Source organism: Taudactylus pleione, unplaced genomic scaffold, assembly GCF_031769625.1.
Source record: "Taudactylus pleione unplaced genomic scaffold, aTauple2 ptg000366l, whole genome shotgun sequence".
NCBI classification, from domain to species: Eukaryota; Metazoa; Chordata; class Amphibia; order Anura; family Myobatrachidae; genus Taudactylus; species Taudactylus pleione.
In genome coordinates this window covers 5,970,803-5,993,941 of record NW_028284767.1, presented here as the reverse complement: position 1 = coordinate 5,993,941, position 23,139 = coordinate 5,970,803, and the positions used below count along the sequence as shown (strand labels likewise).

Here is a 23,139-nt window from a genome sequence, read left to right as displayed (position 1 = left end):
TTTTGGGGTGCAAAGCTGCGGGAACCCCCCTGCACCCTTGGCACAGTCCCCCAAAGGTAAACTGCGTTAATGTCCTTAGATCACCCCAAAAAAGTACTTTCGTTTTGGGGGAGAAAAAGTCCAAAGTTGGTGGATAAACTTAAAAACTAGCGAAATAGACTCCAGGGGGGTCCCCAAGTATGCCCCAGGTGTTTTTAAGTTTGCAGATGCTTGCCGCAGGTGGATTTTTTTATGAGTTTTAAAACTTCACTTTACCAACTTAAAAATATGCTTGCACCCATTTTCAGGTACCATAAATTTGCTGGGACTATTTATTTTCTTAAAAAAAAAAAAAAAAAAATATGCAAAATGCTATTCTTCACCACTTCTGCAAAGACCATTTAAGTATCCCAAATACCTTCAGCAGGCCTATTCGGTGGTAACTAGAGTGAACCCCAATATCAGTGCATCTTTTGGGGGGTGTCAGGTTGATTTCCCCAAATCTGACAGCACTTTTCACTTATTAGTTTCGCCGGGTCGGCGAAAAAGTACACCATGCGAAAAGCACGGGACTTTTCGCGGCTAATTGAATATGCCCCTAACTATGCTATTCTAATAGTCAGCTGGGCGTACAAAGATCTGCAGATTTCCTGCACCCATATGGATCAATGAAAACTACCTAATAAAACAAAGCCTGACGTAAACACTTAGTCGTCATGACTACCAGGTTCGTTGAGTTCCGTAAATCCTTGACTGTCGCACATAAACCGAAGCTACTAAATGAATAGTTGATGCTGTAACCTCACAAGAGCTCATGCAACTGGCGAGAGGTAGTCTGTGTGAATTTGTCATGTATGTGCAGTATAACTCTACCATATCGCAGAAAGGTAGAAATCAACTTCTGCAAAATTCCACTAGATCCATTTCAGTGTTTTCATAAACAAAACACTTTCATTGTTTCCACTCATTGTGGTGCAGTCATGGCCAGTAACACAGCAGTATTATTGATTGGCCCAAATGTGCACAATTACACGTGTAAATGGAAATCTCAAAAAAATATCACTGCCGAAGGAACAGACGAGGATCGAAAATTCACCTGCATTGTCAGCGGTTCCATTATAACAATTCTCTCACACATTATTTTATGCAGACAAAGTCAGTGCAGCACACAATCGATAACACGATCGTCCAATACACTCCAGTAAAAGGCTTCTAAAATACAATAGCAGAACTTTACTTAAAGCTGCTCTGTCCCAAATAGGAACAATGAACAATAAGGCAAAGTTGACATGTGTTGTGGTATCCAAATAGAGGCACAGGTTTTGTTCTGTTAATGTTTACAATTGTATAGCGCAACGGAAAATGCTGCGCTATATAAGAAACTTAATAAATACAATTCTGCATCCAAGAAAGCACATATTTTATAGATACAAAACCATTTTGCATTTGATCTTCTGTGGCCCTCTTTGACCTCTGAGCAGTACATACAACCTCAACAGAATTCATCTCACTGAATAACAGTCCATGTCATGTGATTTGTTGTCATAACCTATTTGCCAAACAGCCTGATTCAGACCCGCTCGCTAAGTTGCGTTCGCACGCTATGGCCGATAATCGCATCTTTGCACATGCTTATGCTAGTGTTCACTCTAGCTCCGGCGGCAGGCAGCCGGAGCTAGAGAAGGCACTTTTGCGCGCGCACCCAAAAAGGGTGCATGTCTATAAGACGCGTCACCCTTTTCTTTACTCTTGGGGGCGTGCCCGGCACTTACAGACACGCCGGGCAGCCTTCATGCGCTGCTGACAGGGAGCGTAGATGTCGGGCACATGCGCCCGGCGTCTATTCACCGTCGCCGCACATTTCCCCACCCGCGGGACACTGCGACCCGCGCGTGAAGACGGCACCCGCAGGCTGTGACGGCAGGGCACTTTTTGCCCTCAAGAAGGAGGGCAGGGCGCCGCGCCCCGCTAAAACAGCCTAGCGGGAACTCTACATATGCGTCAATATGCGCATGCGCGAGTCACTCACTACGCTCGGGAATTGTCCGATCGTAGTACACAGACTAGACGTTAATTTGAGTGACAGGAATGTGCCGTTTGTGGGTGGTAACGGGAAGGTTGTGAACGGGGGAGTGGATGTGCGAACGCAGGCGTGTCTGGGCGTCTAAACGGCGTTATATGGGTGTGCATAATTAACAAAGAAGCGTCATTCTACACGTCACTTGGTTGTAATTCAGCCTGCAGTGATCGCAGTGCTTGTGGTGGGGTAGGGTCTACCTCAAGCGCTGCGTGCAGCTCCGATGGCTCTCGATGTATCCGATTAATCACCCACTTCCTGGAGATGACGTGTGCTTATAGAGAAAGGTGGGTGTCTTTATTCTTGTGTGCATTCGTTCTGACGTCGCTCTCTAAGACATAGAGGGCGTCCTTCAACCAGACAGTGCGATCGCAGCATTTGCATACCCGGACCCTTTTGGCTGCGTGAGAGCACAGCTTAGCGTCCGGGTCTGAATCGACCCCTAAGCTCACACTTCAACATTATACAGCCCCTGGGAGTGTGTGAGGAGAGCGGCTTATCACCAGACTACAGGGGCAGTAGTGAGAAGGACTATTCATTTATCGTGCAAAGCCCAATGACAAAAAAAAAAAAAAAAAAACAGAGAAAGAAAAAAGTAAACACATACAAATAAACAGTACATTACTTTTTCCACACAATGAGAAGTGAACTTACCTTTCTAATGAAAAGCTGCATCTTATGATGTTATTATCAGCACATCCTACATCTCTACCCAAATAAGACCAATGCCTACAGCCTGGTGGGTGCAGGAGATTCAGGCCTCGTCTTACTGTTAAAACTGGGTCAATAATCCAGATAAAATAGTTTTTTTTCTTTTTCCAAAAGTCATGAAGGAATTGACAAATAGTGAATACAGGTTACTGGCTCCAGGACATGAATGGCTGGTGGCTCCACGTGGCGATTCTGATCTTGTATCCCGTTTCAGTGCCTAGATATAAAGATGAAAATAACATAACAAGTCAAAAAAGGTATCAAAGGATAAAAAGGTTCTTAAAAAGGTGTCAGAATATTTATTTTATTTACCCAGTTAATTACTAGTCTAATGTGTAACGGTTTTAAGTCACACTGTAACACGTAAACGTTACAGCACAAAAATGGCACAATCGTATCAACTGGAAAATGAATGGGCATGTTAGGGACTGCGGTGGGAAGACAACACCTCTGGGCATTTGTGTAATCAGCCTATGACCACACTAAAAACTATAGGAACACTGGAAGGGATACAGCCACTAGGACTAAACCAGGTCCTATTTGGCCACTCAAGTTGTACAGCAATCCAATCACTGTCAGGTTGTGCAACAGGGTATGCAGCGCGTGGCTACTGCTAGCTGCAAAGTTTTAGTGTATAATAATAAAAAGAAAAGAAAAAACATTTCTAATAGTAAAAAAAAAAAAATATATATATAATATATATATATATATATACATTCATTCTATCACACCTTCTCATTCAATGGTTTTTGTTTATATAAATTATTTTCAACATAGTAGAGTAATACTGAAGACATCAAAACTATTAAAGAACACATATGGAATTATGTTGTAAACAAAAAAAGTGTTAAGCAAATCAAAATATGTTTTATATTTTAGATTCCTGAAAGTAGCCCCCTTTTGCTTGGATGACAGCTTTGCACACTCTTGGCATTCTCTCAATCAGCTTCATGAGGTATCTCCTGGAATGGTTTTCCAACAGTCTTGAAGGAGTGCCCAGAGGTGCTGAGCACTTGTTGGCTGCTTTTCCTTCACTGTGCGGTCCAACTCATCCCAAATCAGCTCAATTGGGATTAGGTCGGGTGATTGTGGAGGCCAGGTCATCTGATGCAGCACTCCATCACTTTCCTTCTCGGTCAAGTAGCCCTTACAAAGCCTGGAGGTGTGTTTGGGGTCATCGTCTTGTTGAAAAACAAATGATGGTCCCAGTAAGCGCAAACCAGATGTAGCGTTCCCGCTAGGCTGTTTTAGCAGGGTGCGGCACCCTGCCCTCCTTCTGGAGGGCAAAAAGCACCCTGCCCTCCAAAAGGAGGGCAAAAAGCACCCTGCCCTCACAGGCTGCGGGTGCAGTCTTCACCCGCGGGACGCAGTGTCTCGCGGGTGGAGAAATGTGCGGTGACCCGGCCACCACCGGAGAATAGACGCCGGGCGCATGCGCCCGGCATCTGTTCTCCCTGTCTGCAGCGCTTGGGGGCTGCCCGGCATGTCCGTAAGTGCCGGGCATGCCCCCAAGTATGATGAAAAAAGGGACGCGCCTTATAGACACGCCCCTTTTATGGCCACGCCCCCTTTTCGCCCGCGCACACAAAGTTGCCCTCTCTAGCTCCGGCACCCTGCCTGCCGCCGGAGCTAGAGTGAACACTACAGATGGGATGGCATGGTCCTGCAGAAAGCTGTGGTAGCCATGCTGGTTAAGTCTGCCTTGAATTTTGAATAAATCACCAACAGTGTCACCAGCAAAGCACCCCCCACACCATCACACCTCCTCCGCCATGCTTCACAGTGGGAACCACACATGCAGAAAACAGCCGCACTTTCTCTGCGTCTAACAAAGACACAGCAGTTGGAACCAAAAATATAAAATTTGGACTCATCAGACCAAAAGCACAGATTTCCACTGGTCTAATGTCCATTCCTTGTGTTTCTTGGCCCAAACAATTCTCTTCTTGTTGTTCATCCTCAATACTGGCTTCTTCACAGCAATACAACCATGAATGCCTGATTCACGCAGTCTCCTCTGAACAGTTGATGTTGAGATTTCTCTGCTACTTGAACTCCTTGAAGACTTTATGTGGTCTCTAATCTGAGGTGCTGTTAAGTAGCGGTTTCTGAGGCTGGTAGCTCTAATGAACTTATCCTCTGCAGCAGTGGTAACTCTTGGTCTTCCTTTCCTGGGGCAGTCCTCATGAGAGCCAGTTTCATCATAGCATTTGATGGTTTTTGCAACTGTACTTGGAGAATACATTCAAAGTTCTTGAAATTTTCCGTATCGACTGACCTTCATGTCTTAAAGTAATGATGGACTGTCATTTCTCTTTACAGAGTTGAATGGTTGGTGCCATAATATGGATTACAACAGTACAGTAGTCAAAAAGTGGTGTCCACTGTGTACTAACCCTACCTCTGCACAACACAACTGATGGTCCCAAACACATTAAGGCAAGCAATTCCACAGATTGACTCTTGACAAGGCACACCTGTTAATTCAAAACCATTCCAGGAGACCTCATGAAGCTTATTGAGAAGATGCCAAGAATGTGCAATGCGGCCATCCAAGCAAAAGGGGGCTACTTCGAGGAATCAAAAATATAAAACATTTTGATTTGTTTAACACTTTTTTGTTTACAACATAATTCCATATGTGTTCTTTCATAGTTTTGATGTCTTCAGTATTAATCTACTAAATTGAAAATAATTTAAATAAACAAAAACCATTGAATGAGAAGGTATGGTCTAATAATATATATATATATATGTATATATATATATATATATATATATATATATATATATATATATATATATATATATAATCTCACAAGAAACGGGTCGTTTCGAGGTGCAGTTTGAGAATTGCCCCTCAAAAACGTTGACCAATTAAAATCCCTCCGGTGAGGGTATTCTGTTTATGAGACTCCGAGTGACGCCTGTTTCTTGTGGCTACTGTAAATTGGGGGTGCTGTCCTCCTTGGAGGGCACCGGAGCAAGTTAGGGCTATATGCCCCATCACACAGAGTGCAGGAGTGCCGGTGTATTGTAAAATATATATCTATATAAAATTTATTTAGTGAAGATGTCAGAAAGAACTTATTGGTGATGTTTTTTCATCGGGGATTAAAAGTCATATTTTATAATCCTGCAATAATGAAGGTATCTAAACCGATTGTGCTTTTAGCTTAAGAAATAAACAAAAAATGCCTAGGTTTTCATTTGTTATCTCCACTCGCCTCGCTATGGGAGGCTTTCATATGATTGCAATATTGAATAGCATGGGAATGAATGCCAGGAGGTATGCAATTAGCTCCGGTGTAAACCCCCGACTAGAGAATTTCTGCTTGAAGCCTCCTGAGGTGCGAGCAGAAATACAACTCAACTAGTGCCACAATGCTATTTGCGGGCTTACCATTTGCACTAACAGCATCTCGCCCGGCACTTAAGTCACAAAATGCCACTGACCGTATCTAGAAGATCGAATAGCTCTGGGAACTCATTTCCGGAGCTATTCAACATCGCATTGAATATAATTCCTCCATATAATGTGTAAGAGCTGGTAGGTGTTTCAGCTGGAGTAAACTTGGTGCCGCTACACCACTATAGTGCAATACCAACAGTATGTTTTAGGACCCTAACAGCCAAAAAGGTTGCCTGGATTTCTTTTATGCTGACTAAATGACAACATAATACATTTACAATACCATTTAAAAGGATAAGTCCACTACATAGAAAAAATCCTAAACCTACAGATGTATGTTGACATCTGCAAAACGTAAATTTTAGCTACATGCTAGTATTAAGTTCTAAGATACAAGTTTCTGTGTAACGTAACAATTTCACCTGGTTACCATTCCATCAGATGGTCCTAAACTACGGACACCTCTGCATATATCTAGACATAGTATAAAATAAAGACCATGGTAGGAGTCTGTTTGTTCTGGCTAATCTCGAGAATCACTGGACAGATTTTGATACAGCTTTCACTATACTATACAGAATTTGGCGAGGAAGGATTAGGTGTATGAAACATTAAAGTCTGACAAAAGGGAGACGAGCAGTGACAATTTTAGTTAATTAAGTCAATAAAATAACGGACGTCTGAGCGCTTTCTTGGCTTACGCTGCCTAAATCGTTAAAGATATATCACAACGATGGACTTTTTTTTATACCATGTAGAGATCGATACGTATTATTCAGTTTCTCCAGTAAAATTGATGCAAGCCCTGTTTCCTGATACAAAATCTCAGTTTTTCCCTTTTTACCGTTCCGATTTCATTTATGTGAAAAACGATTCTTTAATGTCAAATGAGCACAATTCCCGGTAGGAGTCTGCTTTGGCATGACAATAAATAAAGCACAAGGACTGACACCTAACATGGCTGGAGTTGACATATGTGGAGCCCGTTTTGCTCATGGACATCTTTACGTGGCCCTTTTGCATGTTGTGTCAAAACTATCTTTTTGCGCTGATGTCAGGAGGAGAAACAACTAATGGAGGTCTACACGGCAATCTTATAAGATCTTGGTTGAAAAAAATAAGATAAATAAAATCATGGTCGTATATTCAAAATTATTCCTGTGCGAAGCCGGGGCAGGTCGCTAATATAGTCCTAAACTACTGACAGCTCTGTATATATACTTGTGAATACAGCCGAACGCTTCTAGGGCTGGAGTTATGCACGCTGTTGATGATACAAGTCGCCGGCATCACCTAACCATATCTGACTGACCAATAGCGAATTTATCGCCGAAACCAATAGAATGCCTCCTCGCTAGGCATGTACTTATGTTTGTGTGCAGGCTTAAGCAATTTTTGTACACGGAATGGGAGAGTTGTACCTGCTAAAGAGGTTTTTTTTTTATATATTTATATATATATATTATTGAAAGCTAAAAGTGAATGTGTATTTCACAAGCTAAACAAAGGTTTAAAAACATGGGTAAAAGCATGTGATTTATACGTGGCAGGATTCCCCCAGTATACTGGTGCAAATTACTTCCAATATGCAACCAACTCAACACCAACCCGTAATTTCTATTTGGTTCTGCTTTTTATCTGGCCAAAAAATTGTAATAACTTCAATACTGAATTATTTTAAAAAAATATTTTTTTGGGAAAGAGAGCTTCCTCTCCCACCACTTTCAATTTTGGGAGCCATGTATATTCTAAGGGGGGGAATTCAATTGTTTTTCCGCTGGAGCAAGTCCCACTGGCGCCCATTATTTCTGCTCATTCCCGTCTTAGGTGGAGAGTAGAAACGTGCGAAAAGTCTGGCTTTTGGGCGCCCAAACTACATTTTCGGCGGCGTGCCCAATACTTTAGATGGGTTTAGTCGCTTTGAGCCTCTAACATGCGCAAGAAGTTATGGGCGCCCAAAACAATTCAGTGTCGCTCCCCCCCCTGTCTCCTGTCATACAGGAGCTGGGACAGAAAAAAAAACAAAAACAATTTTAATCCCCGCCCCCAAAACAAATTAATGTACTTTGAAACACAAAGTAAATGGTGATCTAAATATTTATTTTTTTTACTCGAAATAGAACAGGAGAACATCTGACTTCCTGCAAGTAGTAGTAGAACCTTTATCCTTAGCAAGTCCTTGGTGGACAAGACAAAGTTCAAAGTGCTTAGATTAGATAACGCAATGACAAGCTACATAATGTATGCCGATACACTAGCAGTACAGAAACCAATCCAGCTCAGTGTTTGTAACCCCAGAATTCAGGATTGAAATATCTTAATTCTGGGATTCCCAGCATTGATTTGCAAACACACACAAAGGAGTATAGGCAGCGCCTCCTCCTAGGCACACACCAACCCCACTGAGAGTTACCTGCAGACTTGTCTAACACTTGCTGCATTAACAATATACAAAGATCCAAACACATCTCCAATACACCAGGCACATTGGAAAGCAAAGCACTGAGCGGATGATAGTCCTCAGCAGGATGGAATTGTAATCCCGGCTGTTGGGACGCTGGTGCTCAGAATCCCGGCCCCAGCATCCCAACTGTAAATAGTAGGGTTAGGGATAGGGTTAAGCACTAGGAGGAGTACTAGAGTTAGGCACTGGGGGAGGGGGGGGAAGGGTTCGAATCTGACTGCCGGGATCCCGAGGGCAGGCATCCCGCACCCAAATCTCTTCAGCTACTTGTTCACCAGACAGTAGGGTGAACTGTGATGCGGCTGCTCTCAGTCACTGTTTGGCTAGGTTGGAGCACACCGCACAGTGATGATGTCACCATGTCGTGCACTCCCAGCCTATCAGTGACTGAGAGCAACTGCATCATGGGACTCCATCTATTCTACGGGCAGCTGAAAGAGCCTGAAAGGACTGGAACAGAGAAGAAGGTAAGCATTAGCCCACTGCCCCTTGCCCAGTGGGGTATGAATGATTATAATCCCAGGTATATTTGGAGACTCAAAAACAGTCTGGGATCAGGATTCCCGGGATTGGCTGCCCTAACTAGCAGGCCAGTAAGGCTGATAAATGATGGGTACAAATGTAATTATCCTGATTGCCAGTTTCATAGCAACTGTTTCTTTTTTAGGTAATTGGCCCAGATAAATTGTGGAATCAATGCACAAACATGTTCATTTTCTAACCAATGTGTGAAATAATAATCAAATTCTGACCAGACTATTATCAGATTCATTTTGGAGCTAAAATTGGGCACCTTGTCTGACAATGCAGCCTGTGATACTATATTAAGGGAAAATATACGAAACGTTCTTCACTTGAATTGTGAAAATGTGATTTGAAACGAAAAGGTACTGTAGGACTAAACCTCTCATTCATAATCACTAGATTGTACAAGTGGATAAGTTACCCATAGCTAGTATTCTCCGCTAGGCTGTTTCAGTAGGGTGCAGCGCCCTGCCCAATATGAAAAGGCTAAAATATGCTCCCTGCCCTTATGGAGGCTACCCGCTGATCACAGCCAGGTGCTGCCAGGTCTGCCAATGTGCCTCTTCCTGTTCCTGCAATCCCCACCACGGGCCGGAGTGTCCCACTAAAAGAGGGAACAGTGCAGGGAGAGCCAGTATCTCCGTGAATGCTGAGCACACCCCCTAGAATGATGGAACGGGGAGCATGGCGCAAGGCCCTCCCCTCAAGAGGCCACGCAAAGTTGTTAGAAAAAAAAAAAAGTTCACCTGAGCAACACCGATAAAGACATTTACTAAAGTGCAGGATTTTAGAAGTAGAGTTGTTGCCCATAGCAACCAATCAGATTTTACTTATTTCTCTAGCACATCCTAGAAGAGAAGAGCAAAATTTTGATTGGTTGCTATGGCCAACATCTCCACTTCTAAAAACCTGCACTTTAGTAAATATACCCCTGAGAGACAATATTTGCAGACCCACATACAGGGTCCATAAAAGTTGGCCACTACTATAGGCAATCCCCCACATACATGTCCCAGAAGTGGGGAAGTAGTGAACAGGAAGACAACACAGGGATTTTGACATCTAAAGAATGCAAGAGTGAAAAGTAAGAATAAGAAATGTTAGCAAAATAATAAAACTTTTTTTTTTTTTTTATTTATTATAAATGAACGCATAATGCAACATAGTATTCCAGTTAAAGCACTGGGAAGGTGGGGGAGCAATATAGTAACAAATAAGCCTATACTGAACATAAATTGGAGGCGTTGCAGACTGCTAAACAAAAGGGGCAACTAACATTTTATCTTGTAACCCTTCAGAGAGGTTGTATAATGGACCACATACTCTGAGCACGTCTCATTGAGGGGAAATAGCACACAACACTAGATGCCCTGATTTCCAATCTTGCCATGTCATATCCCACCCAAGCATACATTAAAGCTGGGTACACACTATACGATCCATTGTACGATACATCGTTCCGGACAGAATCGGTAAGATATATCATACTGTCCTGTACAGTAGATGGGACGATGCAATGAATGACGCGGTACAGTTCCATGCAGTAGCATGTAACAATACATTGTGCCATTGTACGCCGACCCCTGCAGTGTGTACGGCGTGCTTGCATTGTATAGTTACATTGTATCGCCGCTCATGTGTGGACCCAGCTTCACTCTTTACTGCAATCGGAGAGTAAACGTTTTTTACTACATGCTGATGTTTAAAATACTTTGCAACACCCAGAACCCTTGGTACAAACTAAAACAGAAATGTATGTCATTTTATTGTAAATTCAATTGGACAAGACGCGGCATAATTATTCTATCAGTGAAAGAAAAATACATAGACCTCAGCAAAATGATATGGCAGCACCCACATCTGTTAATAAATGCAAATATGCAGCGATAAGATTGACAGCATAAGAAACATTACCCTCATATTAAATGGAACATTAATAGATATAGACTGAAATAGGGAATCAATGATGAGCAAACAATGACACACCAAACATGGCAGAAGACTTGAAGTTGCCAAGTACTTTAGCAGAACATTACCAACAAGAAACAGGATGAGACCTTAAAAGAAAAAATCATCACTTACTGAGCAATAGTGCAGTAACCCACAGACAGCTGACATTTGTACTCAACCTTGGTGAGCGGAATGTTTTTTATATATAATCCAATGTAAAATATTTTCTACACTATATTATATATAGATCACAAAGATTGCTGCTAATGAATACAAAAAGTAGATGAACAGATGCCATGTGACCACATTTAGTTATGTATAAACAGCTGAGGAATTTTTATGATTGCAGCACAGTGGCGCCTGCATCTGCATTATTCAGGCCGAGTTTACAGAATAAAAGTAAATTGGCGTTTTATTGCAACTGTATCTAAATTGGTAAAAAGTGGCACAGCATGCAACACACACTGTCCGCTGGACCTATTGAGCAGCACGGACTCTGGAATGTAATGAGTGTTCCTGGGAAGTGACTAAACCGACACACAAAGATATTCCGTCTGATGGGCGTGTTATGAGAGCGTTGCGGGCATATCGCAGGAGTGGTTGCAAGCTCAGGCGCTTAATAGCGTACAGTGGAGGCCGTACTCTGACAGAGATTCTGCACTGAGCCTGTAGCTGGTGCAAGTCCCGATGGTTGCGACTGCCCTTGCAAATTCAGACAAATGCTTGCACACAAGGGGAAGAGCTGTTACTAGCATCGAGTTTTAGATGCCACTGCGGCAAAAGATGCTAAAACGGTCATAGCAGTGTGCAACTCAGATTCACTCCCACTTCAAAAGGCTTAAAAGACATAAATGGAGCAATACCAACTGAAGTTCACATATACTCTAGACCCCATTTAACAATGATGTCCAAGTTTGCTCGGGCTCTAAATAAATGCAGACAGCTAGATTCCCTACACCTTCACCAATGACCATAAAACAAGTGAAATACAAATTAATCCCAGCAGATAACTTGTTCCAGATATATTTTACCATTCTACAACTCCAAAATCAAATATACACTGTTCCATACAGATGGGAAAAGAAAGAGCTGTATTAAAAAAATTTAAAAAAAGCAACATGGCTATCACAAAACATAGGTCAAATGCATCAATTTCCGTTATTGTACCCTATACATTTAAAATTTTCTTTCCCCATAAACTGTGAAAACCAAATGATGCAATTCAAGCCAGTCCAATAAAAGTAAAGTTCTGTTCAACAGTCAGCCATAATCCCATTTCCTGCTGAGCATTGCTAGAGACTATTATATCTACAGTACCCAACAAGTCTGTGTCAAAACTAAAATGTTCGTACAGACCCAAGATTGATGAATAAAACAACGCATAGATAGTTTCCAATCACGCCTAATTTACATGGAGCACTACCTGGGGCCAGGTGTTCTGCTTTGCTGTCAAGCACACAGTAACTATTTTCTTGAACTAAAGCCAACTGTCACTATTGGTTCATACATAAGATTCTGCAGAAAATGAGTAAAAATAAGTTCTGAAAACATTTTCATTGTTTAGGTCATGTACTGTGCTGAAAGTGTGCCCTATAGATTGTAAGCTGGCGAGCAGGGCACTCTTCAATCAGTCTGTCAATAACCAGTCTTATTTTATTTCAGTGTTCCCAATTGTGAAGCACAGAATATGCTAGCGCTATATAAATAAATGATAATAATGGATGCATCTGAGCTCAGCAAAGTGCCCTTAGGAATGATATATCCATTATTGGCAGCTATGCACATGTTGGGTGGGACAGGAGCTCTGACAGATCACACCGCCTCCCTATCTGCAGGATCACACAGCTTGCTACATAGATAGAAATGTGTGCTTGCATTCATGTATGTAATCTGCCCTTATGCAGGCTGCATGGAAGCTCCCAGTCTGTCATATGCACCATTGCAGCAGCAGGCGTAGGTGTATGCACTATGCAGGGAGGAGGAGTAGGGTGTGGGGACACTCCTTGTGTGGATAGGAACATGCACAATGGGCTGACATTGCAACTGATAAGGCAATGCAGGTGCAGCTGGACTATGCCTGGATCACCAATGGGGGTGGGCACTAATGTGATAGATCTGGGGGCATTAGAATAAAGCAGATCTCCCCAAATATAAAGCAGCCCACAATGATTGGCAGAGTGCTGCCCTGCACCTATCCTGTTACCTTGGAGTCTAGGACCTCACAGCTGCTGGTCGTCCTGTGTGTGAGGCGGCGAGCAGGTTGGGAAAGCTGTCAGTCCCTCCCCAGCTTCCTGACAGTTATGGCGGCGGCCTCTACTTCAGCCTGACTCGGCCGGGGCCTGCCTTCTGGTGTCTCCACTCTCCGCTATACGGCCAGCAAGCAGCAAAAGACGCCCCGGAGCCTACGCCCTTTCACCTCCGGATGGAGAACAAGAGGAAGAAGATAGATTGCTGGCAGAGCTGCGCAACGCTTCCGCCCATACCGTGACGTCACGGTGACCACGCCCCCTTTATATAGGGCTTTGCTTACACACTTCATCTTTCATCATTCTCGTGTTACATCGTTATGTAGCTAATTATTGGGCTGTTGTGTTGTGGTATATCATACACTGTACAAAATAATGGTTATGGGATAGTGCACGAGTCCCAACTTTTATAGTATCTGTACCTGTATCATTTTTTATCAGCTCTGGTACCTGGACTGGTTATACATAGTGACAGCGACATTTCTTGTACTCTGGGTGTAGTTATATACAAGTCTCCCTCTTTATACAGTTCTTTCGTTACTCTCTACATAGAAGTGCATTGAAACGTATATTTTCTCTTGCATTTCATTATGCTTGGAAACGTCTCGCACACGGTCCTTGGGAGTGTTTTACATTTGCCAAATGGAACCATGGAGTTATGTTATTTTTTTTGCCAATTCCTGCCTACGGTACATGTTATATACTTACCAAGGTTTTAAAATAAGTTTCAGCGACCCTTTTTTGCAAATTTTTTGCATTTGATGCAAGGGCATAACTAGATGTCTAGGCCTCCTAGCAAAATTATGACCGTCTAATAAATTCATACCCAACAGGATGCCTGCTGTAACATTCCGACACATTAGTCTAAATTATTTATATAGACGTTTAATTTTTATCAATTTCTTATGGTGCGTACACACGGTACGATAAAAATGCACTATATGAACGATATCGACCATATCATTATCATTCAGATCGTTCATTTTTTGGTGCCTAACGACCAGCGATGCGCGGGCACGTATGGACGATAACGATATCAACCATCGCCCGTGCATGCAGGCCAACCTGGTCGATATCGACTAGGTTACATAGGTACTCGCGATTGGTCGCTGGCCCGTCGGTGGTGTGCTGGATGAACGATAACGATTATCCAGCACTCCGGGAAGGTGCAGGACGATCAGTCAGCGATATCGTTATCACTGACTGATCGTACCTTGTGTACACACCATAAGTCATGTAACTGCCTGGATACATTCTCTGAAAAAATTCCTAAGAACGAAACATTAACTTGTGAGACTCTCCCTGGAAATTAGGGCATACTTGCCGACATTCAGCTCCATCCTTCCGGGAGGGAGCTGAATGCCTGCAAACAGTGGGGGGCGTGGCCTGGCAATGGGTCCGTGTGGGGGGCTGAAAATAAAGGCATTGTGAAATGGGGCGGAGCCACGATGACGCGATTCAGCGCGAATCGCGTCATCGGGTACCCCCACTGCCGGGGTTTCTAGTAGGTAGTCGGGGGGGCAGGCGGTAGCGAGGATGCTTGCCTGCCTTTCCGGGGGGTCGGGAGCGGCACCCGATATTAGGGAGGCTCCCGACCAAATCGGGAGGGTAGGCAAGCCTGAATTAGAGGCGCTTAGCAACAGTGGCAGCTCCAGAGGTGGGGCTGCAGCGCAGTCCAAAATTCGAATAGGGGAGCCACACCAACTGCCAGTGAGTCCCGGCCAGTGATGATTGGCAGCATTAGAAAGGGCAGTTGGTGTGATTCCCTTATTTGAATTTTGGACTGCGCTGCAGCCCCACCCCTGGAGCCACAGCTGCTTAGCAACTGTGTAATGAAATGCTTAGTTCTTGTTTTATTAGTAGCCACATACATATGTCACCCTGTGTATAACACCTCCACCGTGAGTGCCAGCAGTTAGTTCTTAATCCTGTTCTGCAGCAGTGGTATATCTATAGTGAGGGCAGAGTGTGTGGTGCACACGGACCCCGAGGGTCAAGGCAGCTCACCCTGCATCCCTTGAATTTACTACATAGTGGCCCAGGCACCATTTTTCCTTTGCTTTTTTTCAGAAATATTTCTTTCAGGAAGGAGGGGCCCACGGAAATTGCACCATTCCTGTGTTAAAATGCCTCTGATCTTCAGAAAGGGAATGTCGCTAACCCAAAAGAACAAGACACTTAACATAATTAATTTTATTAAGGATGCCAGGATAGGAAGTGGGGAGCCTAATGGTAGTTAACATCATCACATTTTTTTAAGAAACAATGACAATAAATAATAATACTGTAAATTCATGTTTAAACTTATTACATCAATTTAATAAAATCAATAAAATGACTAACTTAAATTATGACAATAAATTATATTCTCTCGTGCAGTTATGTATTCCATAATATTACATATAATATCTATCTATCTATCTATCTATCTATCTATCTATCTATCTATCTATCCACACAAGGATCCAGCACTCACCTTTCAAAAGCAGCAGACCAGGGTGCACGACCAGGCAATAGATTTATGAAAATGAAGAAAAAAATTGCAGCCACTTGCAACGTTTAGGTTTTATTACAAAACCGTCATCAGGCATACAGATGGTGAACGAACCATACCTTATATACCCAAATGCATCACCAGTGAACCAATTAAGGCTGTACCCTGACAACCAGCTGACGCTGAGATGTGTTGTGTACCGAGCAACCAGGTCAGGTGCCGCGACTTCCTAGGGTTGGAGACAATGTCCCTGGGACATTGCGTGAACCCGGCCAAGCCCTCGGCAACCAGACCAACACATAAACAATGGTAGACACGGGTGCACAATGCTGCACTGCCGTGAGTCCTACATATAGAAAATCATCAAGGTAAGTCATGTGAAGAAAACATACACATACATATATACATACAAAATCAGCGTTATACAATGAGAAATAAAAAAAGAAGAAAGTACATAACCATAGTGAGATGAGCAATAATGAAATGAAGCATACAAAACAAAAAATTAAATGAAAAATACACAATCAAAATAGAAAACAGAAAATAAAAATCAAGCAAACTTAAACCAAACTGATAAGACTGATGAGCAAAAAACTACAAGAGGTAAATACTTCATACAGGGCAATCTTACACAATTAAGGTGGAACCACAACTCTATAGCTCAGCACAGAGCAAACTGTGGAAAAAAGAAAACTAAGTAAGATGTATGTACATAGAATGTATAGAGATAAGCATCTTCCACATAACAATAACTGTATTACTGGCTACCTATCCAGAGTAACCTGTACTCCCTATATATTAATCCATAGCAACCTGAATCATAAGAGGCATTAATGGCAACATGTCAGTGATAGAGATTCATTAAGGCCAGTAGGAGCCACCGTATTCAGGATGTGGATCCATTTAGCCTCAAGGCGCAAAAGAGCTTGGGCTCTTGTTCCAGAGCTTTTTAGCAGATTTATTGATCTCTGTACTGGTTGAATTGACTCACCCAGGTGAATCTGTTAGGTTTGATGTCTTTCTTGGAAACGGTCAGGGTTTTCACTCGTGGTATCAATAGCACCTTCTTTTTAATATCCATCAGATTTTTGCAACAATAACCCCTATATCTTGGATCATATCATCCATGAGTTTGTCTGCAACCTGGGGATCATCAGTAATCCTGTGAACCATTCAATAATTGCGAGAAAGGTAATGCTAGTCTAAGGGATAGGGGGTGATGGCTTTCCGCCCTGAGAATGGTATTCCTATCAGTAGTTTTTATTTAAATACTGGTGTAAATGGCTGATCCCTCTTTGGTCACCAACACTTCTAAGTAGTGAATTTGTGTGGGACTGATGTCCCAGGTAATTTGATGTGTTCATCCAATCTGTTAATCATTTCCATAGTCGAGATTAATTCTTCCTTGGTGCCTACCCAGATCATAAACAGGTCATCAATGTATCGCTGGTACAGGTAAATATTGTTAGCAATTCGTGGATCAGAAAAGAAGAACTTCTGTTCTGTTTCAAACATGAATATGTTTGCGAATGATGCGCCACACATGACTCCATCGCAAACCCCTGTAACTACAGGAAAAACTAGTTAGCAAACAAGAAGTAGTACCTCTTTAAAGTCAGTTCAAGAAGATGTACAAAAAGCGTAATGTCAGGATCCGTATACTGGCTGCTGTTAGTGAGGAAGCGCCTGACCGCTTCCAGGCCTGCATCATGAGTAATATTAGTGTACAGGCTTGCGACGTCAAGTGTACAAAGGAAACCGTCTACTGGTACTGGCGTAACACTGTTTAATTTGTTTAAAAAAGCTGTAGTGTCACATATAAATAATGATGGTTGTGCCTACACCACTGACTGCAAAAAAATAGTCCAGATAGAATGAAACTTTGTAATATAGGAAACCCCTCGCTGAAATTATGTGGCCTCCAGGTGGCTTGTCAAGGCTTTTATGAGTCTTAGGTATTATGTATAATATCGGTACTCTAGGCCATTACTCCTGAAGAAAATTGGGAAAGAATAAAGGGAACTTCTAAACATTTGTCTCAGCTGATTGTTCATTTCATATAGCCAGCCACGATCATGGACAAACCAGACAGAGTAAGCTCCAGGACATGGGAGCTCCCTGTACCGTTGATGGTCTCTGATCCGGCACTACTAGCTCACACCCAGACCTGACGAGACCTGTTCATTGAGACCAGTGCCCATACGAAGAGGTGACGGGAGAGAGGTGCCGGCTTATACACCGCGCGGCTGACAGGTGTCCAATATAGTGCCTAACGCTCCTGACACTATCCTGAGCGTGGTCATTTCCATCTGGTATAGCAAGAGCCGGGACACGCAAGCACCTCACATCAATCAATTGATCAGCAAATATATCTTGTGTGCGTTGGCCAGTGTGTACCAGCGATATGTCCGTGAACAAAGTCGTTAACAGAAATTTTGCGTCAGCTGTGCTGCATAGCCAATTCCCAATATGTCTGCAGACTGCCCGTACACTTGCAGCAGAGGCTGCGGGAAGGGGTCGTGACACACCCCCCGGCCAGCGGGACCGACGGACAGATGACAGATGATGGTTGTTCAGTGTGTATGAACAACCATCATCTGCAGATATATCTTAGGTGTGAAAACAGCTTTAGCTGTTTATAGCTATAAACAATTTTGTGTATCTATATAAGTTTTTCTATCATGATTTTTAGATTTTTTTTTTCGGGGGAGGGGCTCCATTTTTCATTTTGCCCTGGGCTCCAAATACCCTAGTTACGCCACTGGTGGACAATGGACATAGAAATGAACATACTAATTTTGCATAGTAGTAATCTTGGGCAGCACAGACGGTGTAATGGTTAGCATTACTGCCTCTCAGCACTGAAGTTGTAGATTTGATTCCCAGTACGGCCCTAACTATGTGGAGTTTGTATATTCTCCGTGTGCTTGCGTGGGTTTCCTCCGGATGTTCCAGTTTCCTCCCACACTCTAAAAATATACTGGTAGGTTAATTGGGTCCCAACAAAATTAACCCTAGTGTGTGTGGTAGGGAATTTAGATTGTAAGCTCCACTGGGGCAGGGACAGATGTGAATGGACAAATATTCTCTGTAAAGCACTGCGGAATATGTATGCGCTATATAAATAACTGGTAATAAATAATAGTATCACAGTATGTTCACAGGGTCTAAAGGATCGGACGACATATCGTCTAGTGTGTACCCAGCATTAGTGTGCACTCAGCTGTCCAGCCAATTAAGTGACCCCTGTTACTGTGGGCTAACCATCATAGCACAACACTCACTGGAGTTGAATCAGGCCCCGAGACTGTTATGGTGCCCACACACATACCGACTTGCTCCCAATCAGCCGATGTACACGATTTCCCCTGAACTCTCCCTGAACTCTCTCAAGGCGGCCGTGGTCATGATTTGGAGTTAAAAATCTCCAATCTGACTTAAGATCTATCTTGCATGCCAATGCATTGTATCTCAGATTGGCTAATCTGCCCTACAGCATGGCAGATCTGAAGATGCGAGGTACGACGAGCGGGGACGAGCATCGGCATCGTGATCAAGAGTAGAAACTCACGATTTGGCCATTTTTTACACGATCTGTCGTCACGATTCGTCGAAATCGGCCAAATTGGATGAAAAGTTGGTATGTGTGTGGGTACCTTTAGGGTACAAAGACATTTGTTTAGGAGGGTTTAGCAGCCCATAATAATATGATGCAGGCTCCTTAACATCAGTGGACTGCTGTGCATAAACCAGCTATGAGCAGAGAAAATGAAGTTTTCCCTCTTAGCAGCAATACTAGGGCTAAAACAGGAGCTGAGTGGGGAACAAATTGCAGGAAGCCAACACCAGAGAGGAGGATGGGAGACAGACAGTGCAGGTCATTGGTGGACGTGGCTGGTCTTGGGGGAGGGACCAACAATGTATAGCTAGCAATGCCGGGGCTGGTGACATTAGACAGCCACTCACCTTGCTCTTTGTCCAGACTGTAATGTTCTGACAGTAAGCCATGACATGCTGCTGCCCCCCCTCACCCCGTGCGATTGTGGCCTGCTAATCCCTGCCCCTCAAAGAAAGAGGTGTGGCCTTGAAGCAGTGGGGCTCACCGGGGAATTACCCACCTTCCTGGTGGGCCAGTCCGAGCCTGAGTTTATTAAGTTTTTTACTATTCATTATCAAAGTCAGAATATATGATCTATAGACATGGGGGTCATATACTGTATGTAGTGTTTTTTTTAGATATAGCACTTTTAAGATACTGTAAACCAGAGAAAACACATCCCTATTTATCATTACTGTAATGTGTCACTTAAACATTACAAAACATCTACCAATATATTAACCAACCCTTTTTAATGTGAGGAAGAGCTGTGGTGATATATTGTACTCAGCTTATTGTAAAAAATTAAAAATAAGTAATGCCAGTAACCCTTGATGCGGTGCTGGCCCAGCTGAAGTCTCTAAGCAAGGGCCGGCACCATCCTCCTGCAATCCAGGCCCTCTGAGAGCAAAAACAGTTTGGTGGCTAGTGGGCCCCTATGGCCCACATGGTCCTAGGCAGCTGCCTGAGTGCCTTGTCGATAATCCGTCCCTGGGCTCAATAATAAATTCCTGGCGCTAGGCCTGTGCCTGGTTTTCCCACCAAAACCTTGTTTCCCGCCCGAGGAGGAAGCCCAACTCCCAACAGTCAGTGTGGTAACCATAAGGCTCTACACCACGTAACGGCAGTTAGGTCACGACCACAGCTAGTAGGCGGCGAATTTTATATAGGCCTTGAGAGGCCTTCTAAAGCGGAGGGTGCTAGGGCAGACCTTTTGTGTGTGTCTTCCGCCTCTATGTCCAAAGCACAAGGGTGCTAAGACAGCCGGAGGGCATTCCCGGTAGGTCGGTCAGATGGTATCTAATGGTAATAGTAACCTCGGCATGCGAGCACAAGTAGGTGTCTGTACACCTGTGCCAGTGATGACAACAACCTGACCCACCTACTGAATAGGCGTACTCCTTTGTGTTGTCACATTCTTGCCATTGTATAATTCCCCAATCCTCACATCTTTCTTTTTCCAGAGAGAAGACATCCAACCTGCGTTCCAGGACCTTCTGCCCATCTCAGTGGCCTGAAAGTGAGAGCACTTGGAGCGAGATAAGTGCCAGGCTATACCTGCACCACAACACTCTTCTAAATTCACGTATCAAAGCTACTGTAGCTGTGTTTACTGTATAAGTCCAGCCTTTGTGCAGCCTTCCGTACTCTGGGCCCGATTCAGCATGGATCGCAAATACAACCGCGTACACAGATTGGCCGGTTGTTGCGTACTGTGTATGCACTGCATTGCGCATGCGCAGCAATTGCACTGCGATTACACACGCAGACAATAATCCATTGCAGTGTGAGTGATAGGCCGTGACCGTTTGGGGGTGGTGTCATGGGAGCGGTTGCAGAAAAGCAGGCGTGCCTGTCCATTTGAACGCCATTGCATGGCCGTGCATAAATTACTGCGTATGCATGCACAGCTTAAATACTCACTGCGCTCGACAACACTTGCAATTTCTGCGACAAGTTAGACCTGCTGTAATTGTGCGTGACGGGCCGATGTTCTCCGATTGTACCAATGTATACGCAGGACTGCGAGGTATTACAGATGTGAGTAGGCAGTAGTGAGCGTCTGTATGCTGGCTAAGTGGTGGCAGACATTAGCATATTTTTGCAGCTTCATTGCATGCGATTATGCAGCTGTGATCGCAGTTGCAAACCATGCTGAATCAGGCACTCTGTCTGGGTAACGTTATAGAAACATTTATTCTGAGGGAGTATTTTGATCTGCTGATTAAAGAACAACATGGCACATATACTATATATATATATATTAGTGGAAAGGTAAATGATTCGCAAATAATCACATATGCAGCCTAAAGGTAATATACATAAAGGTAACCATCAAGCCTCTAAATAGAACTCACAATTCATTATTTCCAGTCAGGGCAATTTTTTGGGGGTCCCTGGTGGTGATGTCATTCATCCCTTATGATGTGCTCTCTGATAATCCAAGTCATGTAAGGGCAATTACACTGAGGTGACCACTTCCATATGCATTTTTCCCTTATAGTGGAATTTCTCCAAAATCACCTTTTCCTAAGATTTACTCTTAACAGGTTACACTATGTACTGTGGGCCTGATTCAGAGCCGCTTGTAAGCGGCCGCTCGTTCGCTCCGAGCGATGTTCGCACAACTGCGCATGCGTATGGGTTGTAATATGAATGCGCGAACCATTCATTGCGGTCGGAAAGTGTGTGTTCGCAAAATAGCGAATACCTGCTAATTTGAGTGACAGAATGAGACGTTCGTGGGTGGTAACAGGGGAAGGTGCTTGAAAACGGGGAGTGGTGATCCGAACGCAGGCGTGCCAAAAGGTCAAAACGGGCGTTTTAAGGGTGTGCATAATTAACAAAGCAGCGTCATCGACCACGTCACTTGGTTGTTTCTTAGCCTGAACTGTTCGCATGATTGCGGTAGGAAAATCCTACCACAAGCACTGCGAGCAGTTCAGACGCCTTTCGATGTACTCGATCAATCTAATAAACACCGGAGATGACGTATGATGCGAGCGGCCAGGGGTCGTCTTTACAAAATAGCGAGCACATATTTCGTTCGCTTGCTCAGACATAGAGGCGTCAACAGACCGCAAAGAGCGAGCGCTCAATTTAAATAGCCGGCCCCTTTTTCTGAACGAGCGAGCGCTAATAGCGTCCGGCTCTGAATCAGGCCCTGTATTCTTTTATACATGTCAAATGAAATATGAGGAATCCACTACATTGAAAACTGGGAACTGCACAGAGCTTGAAGCATCTTTTTGCGCAGCTAATTTACCTTCAAATGCGTCTTATCCACAGACGATGCGACTAGGACGCACAAGCAGCTAAAATAATATGCGGCATTCCTGAATTCTGTGTGCGACTGCGGGTGTATCTGCATTCAAAATGCTACTTTCCAGTGTTAGCAGCTGTGATACTGTAATGTAGTATTTTGTATGCAGATACACCTGCAGTCACACACAGAATACGTATCATTTTAATCAGCAGAAGCTGCTTGTGTACCCTCTTTGCATCCCTTTGCAAATAAGATGGGTTGTTTAATGAGCAAGGAAGGAAACTGTATGTGGACACAGATCTGGGACGGACTGGGGCTGTAGATCAGCCCTGGCATTCCCCACTTAAAAGGAGCATGGCCTCGCCTCATGGGGGCATGGTTAAATCTCACGGGGGGGGTGTCGCGAGTCATGTGGGCC

At 43.6% G+C, this 23,139-nt stretch overlaps 1 protein-coding gene across 6 annotated transcripts in view; it reads right to left on the bottom strand.

Moving 5' to 3' along the window:
• Positions 1-13,579, bottom strand: part of LOC148508445 (epsin-1-like) — a 130,457-nt gene extending 116,878 nt beyond the window's left edge. For 3 of the 6 annotated variants that reach the window (XM_088444553.1, XM_088444552.1, XM_088444554.1), the window contains exons 1-2: positions 13,322-13,579; positions 2,711-2,984 (exon numbers count right to left, since the gene is read on the bottom strand). The gene's annotated coding sequence lies outside the window, so the exon portion shown is untranslated. The remainder of the gene's footprint in view (positions 1-2,710; positions 2,985-13,321) is intronic. The other 3 variants (XM_088444555.1, XM_088444556.1, XM_088444557.1) reach the window with 3 other exon arrangements.
• Positions 13,580-23,139: the final 9,560 nt, after the last annotated feature.